Here is a 7,500-nt window from a genome sequence, read left to right as displayed (position 1 = left end):
TTATGAAGTTTATTTCCCAGCCATGACTTGCACATTGTGAAAACGAGAACCTGAAACTTGCTCGCTTAGTACAGGAAGTTTCTAAATCTAGACTGTCTCTCTGTGTCTGGGAAAGAGAGAGAGAGAGAGAGAGAGAGAGAGAGAGAGAGAGAGATGTTTAAGTAATGTATAGTGCCATGCACGGACGCGTGTTCTCGTGCACAAACACATACACATTCACACATCTTGCACACAAAATATGATGTCTGCTTCAGATGCATGAAGGGGTAGGAAGAGCAGAAAGCTTAAAAATTGCTGTTTAGGAGAGGGTTGTTTTGGTCTGATTGGTAACGTCTCTGCCTGGTGTTTGCCAGACGGGGGTTCGAGTCCCGCTCAGACTCGTTAGTGCCTATATTGTCTGCAACCTTACCATCCTTGTAAGCTAAGGTTAGGGGGTTTGGGGGAGCCTATAGGTCTATCAGTTGAGTCATCAGCAGCCATTGCCTGGCCCTTCCTAGTCCTAGCTGAGTGGAGAGGGGGCTTGGGCACTGATCATATGGTCAGTCTCTAGGGCATTGTCCTGCTTCCTAGGGCAATGTCACTGTCCCTTGCCTCTGCCATTCATGAGCGACCTTTAAAACCTTTAAAGAGCTTTGGTAGCCTGGAAGCGCAGGGGAAAAGGCATAGCATTTGCATGGGTGTTTGACACACTGCTGGTGAACCTTCTGTGTAGATTGAATGAAGTAAATAGCGTTGTGGAGTTTTATTAACTCTGGTGTATCATTCTCGATTCTGCAGTTAATTAAGGATTGATGTGGTAGTCACATACACACACATTATTGTATATATATATATATATATATATATGTATATATATATATATATATATATACAAGTATATATATATATATATATATAAGTATATATATACATGTAGGTGTGTGTACCTGCAAATATGACATAAATCTACACAATATTATTGTGTTCAATTAGAAATAAATTCCTATAAAAAATTTATAGATCATAGAGCTGGTAGCTTTTTATTCTAGTGACTAACTAACTATATATATATATATATATATATATATGTATATATATACATATATATATATATATATATACACATATACACACACACACATATATATATATATATATATTTATATATATATATATATGTATATCTATACACACATATATATACATATATACATATATATACATATATATATATATATATATATGTGTGTGTGTGCGTGTGTGTGTGTGTGTGTGTGTGTGAGTAATTCATATTAGCATCGAACTGCAATCTCTTCAAATGATAGGTAAACCGGCTATCAATCATACCACCAGACTCCAAAATGCAATTAGCTCCTATGTTCCAACTGCTTTTAGCGCCTCTGGTGGCATGATTGATAGCAGGTTTGCTTTTCATTTGAAGAAATTAGATTTTCGCTTATAATGTGAGTTCTACACTCACACATACACACACTCTCACACATTATATATATATATATATATATATATGAAATACTAGTATACACACACGCACCCACCTCCACCTCTCACCAGAATATGACTTTTCCATTTTCCCCTACCCAAGGGATGGGGAGAGCTGGTTGTTACCGGAAATTATATGTGTGTGTGTATATATATATATATATATATATGCTTATATATATATATATATATTTATTGCTTATATATATATATATATATATATTTATTGCTTATATATATATATATATATATATAAATGTATATATATATATATATATATATAAAGACATTTGCTCTTTATTCTATGGGGGAGATATGTATACATACACACATATTTATATATATATATATATATATATATATACTGTAAATATATATATAAACATATATATATATATATAAATAATATATATATATATATATATATATATATTAATATTTATGTTTTAAGATCAAACCGAAGACACTTAAAATGAAGGGAATTGAGCTACTATCCAACTTTACAAACACCATAAAAAAACTTTTGAGGCAAAGTGGTCACTGTACTAAACTTAGCTAATTAATAGCATTTGATTTAAATTATCTATAATTACTAAATATGTACGCAATATAATCATTTTTTTTTAGCTAACACTAAGATTGGATTTAAGAGACTAGCTAGAGTTTCTTTTCCTTTAAATTGATGTATTTTCGGATTATTCCTAATTAGAACTAGATAAAATGTCTACGAATACATACGATATTGTGTGCTGTTTTGAGAATTAGGATAACTCAAATTAATTAAGGCCAATTGTATCAGCTGGTTAATATGGAAATAGGGTAAAACCAGGTAAAACTCGCGGCTATGTAAGAAAGTGGTCTCACCAGTTACTTCTTGAATGACTTGTGGTGACTGGTTAGTGGATTCTCTGCCTTTTATTTGCAAAGTAGAAAGATTCATTCCAGTTGGTTACGATTTCACATGTTGATTTTTATGTATATACAGTACACACAGATATCTTATATATATATATATATATATATAGGCTATATATATATATATATATATACATGTATATATATATACATACATATATATATATATATATATGTATATATATATATATATATATATATGTATGTATACACATACATATATGCATATATGGATGTATATACAGTATGTATGTATGATAGATTTTGCACATTCAAACGTGTTTTTCATATTTCAAATAAGCCATATATGTTAAGACATTAAAGTTTGGATTCTCTTAACGACCTCGGGATCAGAGCCCCAGGTGAAATCAAACACTATAGTATCTGACCGGCAAGGTTTCGAACCCTGGACCAGGATACTTGTATGAGATTGACCATACAACTTAGCCACGTGGCTAAGCGGTATGGTCATTGTCATACAAGTATCCTGGACCAGGGTTCGAAATCCGGCCGGTCAGATACTGTAGTCTTTGAGTGATTTCGCCTGGGGCTCTGATCCTGAGGTCGTTAAGAGAATCCAGACTTTAATGTATTAATATATATGGCTTATTTGAAATATGTATGTAAGTACACACACACACACACATATATATATATATATATATATAATGTGTATATTTATATATCTACGAGCACAGACACATTTACATTATATATGTGTATATATATAAATTAATATATATGTATATATATATATATATATATATATAATGTGTGTATAGTTATATATCTACCAACACAGACATATATACAGTATATATATGTATATATATATATACTTAATGAATATCTTTCTCTCATACAATCATATGTAAAAATTATATATAATATACAGATCAAAGAGTACTGCTCGCGTGAATTGTTCAAGTTAATAAGCATAAAATAACCGAGTCAGTGTCCTGTGGCTGACTTCGACAAATCCTTTATATAGCAGCTGTTGGGGTAAAGTGTCTCAAGAAAGGGCCGGACACGTTCCCACAGTCCCAGGTCAGTATCCTTTGACGCTGACCTGACCTGACCTCAGGCAGACTGACCTCGCCAAAGAGGTTTTTATGCCAATTTAGCTATCATCTGTCGCATCTTGTTCCCACGGTTTTGGATGTATGGGAAAGGACTGTGTGTGTGTGTGTGTGTGTGTGTGTGTTTGTGTGTGTGTAAATAGTGGTATGTTTTCACAGCAGAAAAATGAAAGGGAGATCACAGACTCGATCGTTTTTGAGAGAGAGAGAGAGAGAGAGAGAGAGAGAGAGAGGAGAGAGAGAGAGAGAGAGGTAAATCTTTTAATTGAATAGCTTTGATTACGGTCCTGTAGTTACACACATATATAAATATATACATATTATATATATATATATATAGATAAATATATGTATATATATATATATATATATATATGTATACACACACATGTATATATATATATATATACAGTACAGATGTATACACACATGTATATATATATACATACATATATATATATATATATATATATATGTATATACAATATATATATATACATATATATATATATATATATATATGTATATATACACACATAACACACACACATATAAATACACATACATATTAAATGATTACATGTATGAATATATACAGATATGTTCATACATACATAGGAGTGTGATTTTGTGTTTGTGTACGCACGTGTACTGTATATGTATACATATATGTATATATACATTGTGTAAATATACAGACTCCTACAGAACGCATGATCGTACACATAGACAAGTATAAGTTTATAATATACCCATCTACTTATTTTATCAAATTATTTAGAAAATCTTAAGTTCGAATGCATGGAATTCGGTAATATATTCCAAGTTTATGTCAGATTAAGTTGGTAACGCCTCTGCCTAGTGTTTGCCAGTCGGGGGTTCGAGTCCCGCTCAAGTCTCGTTAATGCTATGAGTGTCTACAATTTTAGCATCCTTGTGAGAACTATCAGTTTACTGAAATTTTGTTGTGGCCTGATTAGTAACGTCTCTGTCTGGTGTTTGCCAGGCCAGGGGTTCGAGTCCCGCTCAGACTCGTTAATGACACTAGTATCTGCAACCTTACCATCCTTGTGAGCTAAGGTTGGGGGGTTTGGGGGTGCTTATAGGTCTATCTGTTGAGTCATCAGCAACCATTGCCTGGTCCTCCCTAGTCCTAGCTTGGGTGGAGAGGGGGCTTGGGCGCTGATCACATGACATATCGTCAGTCTCTAGGGCATTGTTCTGCTTGACAGGGCAATGCCACTGTCCCTTGCTTGTGCCATTCATGAGCGGCCTTTAAACCTTTAAACTCCTGATCCCCCTGAGAGAGAGAGAGAGAGAGAGAGAGAGAGAGAGAGAGAGAGAGAGAGAGAGATTTTTTTTCTCCTTTAAGTCAATTTTCCTTCGGCCTGCATGATGCAAAATGCAAAAATATCCCATCATCCTTCAAACTCTGTTGGTCCTTACATGACCCTCAGCGGATCGTCCAGGACGTCTCAAGGGGTCCTACGTAGTCAGCTGCAGGTGACAAAGTAGGAGCGAAAGTCCTCGAAAGGAGGGAAAGTTCCCTAAGATGGGATGTCTGCGGTTAAACGGCTGATCTCATTTTTTTTTTTTTTTTATCGATGATACTCAACATGGCGCTTGAATAGATTCGATATCGAGGAGTAGGATGCGGGTGTGAAGGATGGCACTTAGAGGATGTTTGATACAAAAGGGAGGATGAGGAGGACGTCCTAGAGCGTGTAAAGGCTCTGGCATATGCACGAATACAAATTTGCTGTTGTAATAAACACTTGTACCCTTGTTATTCTAGAATTCTTATCCTGGTTTGTATTGTTGACATATGCACAAACATACGTACTCACTCATGCAACGCACAACCCCAAATACACACATGATATATATATATATATATATATATAAATATATATATATATATATATATATATAAATATATATATATATATATATATACACACCCTTTTTCAATGGCTAAACTCTTATGATTTACATATATATATATATATATATATATAAATATATATATATATATATATATACACAATATATATATATATATATATGTATATATGTATATATACACACACACACACACATATATATATATATACACACACACATATGTGAGAGAGGGAAAGGGGAAAAATAAAATATTTCAAGAACTGTAACAACATTAAAATAAATATCTCCTATATATCCTATATCTCCTTTATGTTATTCCTCCTTCTTCTTCTTCTTCCCTAGAGCTATTATCCACAGCTTCCTCCCTTTTTTATGCGTTAAAAAACACGTCGAGCAATGAATCAAAAAAATGGGAATAGTCTCTTGATTATATAGGTGAGGCCTCCCTTATCCCACCCTGACATATTTATGGCCCGTTTTCTTTGTTGAGGCCAATGATTGGCTGAAGGTTGATTTTCTCTTGAGCCCTTTACTTCACTTCCGAGTCTCTCTCTCTCTCTCTCTCTCTCTCTCTCTCTCTCACGGCTCCAGTTATTCAATCACGATTTTCTTCATTAATTTGTCTTCCCATTATCATTTCGTCGTGGGGTAATATTTGGTTATATGATTATTTATATATAGAATCTTTACAAAAGGCAGTTGATAATCTTGGGAACATATGGAAATAGGTTACGGTTATACTTGATAAAACATATAGATCAATGTATATATATATATATATATATATATTATATATATATTAATATATATATATATATTTATATATAAATATATATACTGTATATATATGTATGTATATATATATGTATATATTTATATATAAATATATATACTGTATATATATGTATGTATATATATATATATATATATACAGTATATATATATATATATATATATACACGTGTGTGTGCGCACATGCGTGAATGTATCTCAAAGTGAAAACAGCGTAAACATCACCATTCTAATCGCCCACTGATTGTTGTTGTATATTCACCTAGGAATATACACCTCCAAGATATTCACTTACCCTTACAGCTGACCTTGACCCCCCTCCCCCCGAGTATGTAGTGGATATGCCCTTAAGGTGAAGATGAGTGTACAGGAGAAGCAATATCTATTTATTCATAATTATACCCCTAGATTTTTCATATATTATATTTTTGGTTTTGAGTCCAAATGAACTGAATTTAGTAACATGATGTCCATATCTAGCCCAGAGATGAATGAAATATTTATAAAATTTGAAATACTGATTAAAAATGAACTCCCAAATCATGTTCATAATACTGCAATTGCAGTAATTCAGGAATTTATAAATTTGAAAACTGAATAAAAATGAAGTCCCAAATCATGTTCATAATACTGCAATTGCAGTAATTCAGGAATTTATAAAATTTGAAATACTGATTAAAGACTGAAAAATGAAGTCCCAAATCATGTTCATAATACTGCAATTGCAGTAATTTCAGGAATTTATAAAATTTGAAATACTGATTAAAGACTGATTAAAATGAAGTCCCAAATCATGTTCATAATACTGCAATTGCAGTAATTGCAGGAATTTATAAAATTTGAAATACTGATTAAAGACTGATTAAAATGAAGTCCCAAATCATGTTCATAATACTGCAATTGCAGTAATTGCAGGAATTTATAAAATTTGAAATACTGATTAAAGACTGATTAAAATGAAGTCCCAAATCATGTTCATAATACTGCAATTGCAGTAATTGCAGGAATTTATAAAATTTGAAATACTGATTAAAGACTGATTAAAATGAAGTCCCAAATCATGTTCATAATACTGCAATTGCAGTAATTGCAGGAATTTATAAAATTTGAAATACTGATTAAAAATGAAGTCCCAAATCATGTTCATAATCCTGCAATTGCAGTAATTTCAGGAATTCATAAAATTTGAAATACTGATTAAAAATGAAGTCCTAATTTATGTTCATAATCCTGCAATTACAGTAATTTCAGGAATTTATAAAATTTAAAATACTGATTAAAAATGAAGTCATCTATGACCAAGTCAATCCAACCTTTGATAGGCGTCAAC

The sequence above is a fragment of the Palaemon carinicauda genome, chromosome 19 (genome assembly GCF_036898095.1).
Source record: "Palaemon carinicauda isolate YSFRI2023 chromosome 19, ASM3689809v2, whole genome shotgun sequence".
Lineage (NCBI taxonomy): Eukaryota > Metazoa > Arthropoda > Malacostraca > Decapoda > Palaemonidae > Palaemon > Palaemon carinicauda.
This window is presented reverse-complemented; position numbering follows the sequence as displayed.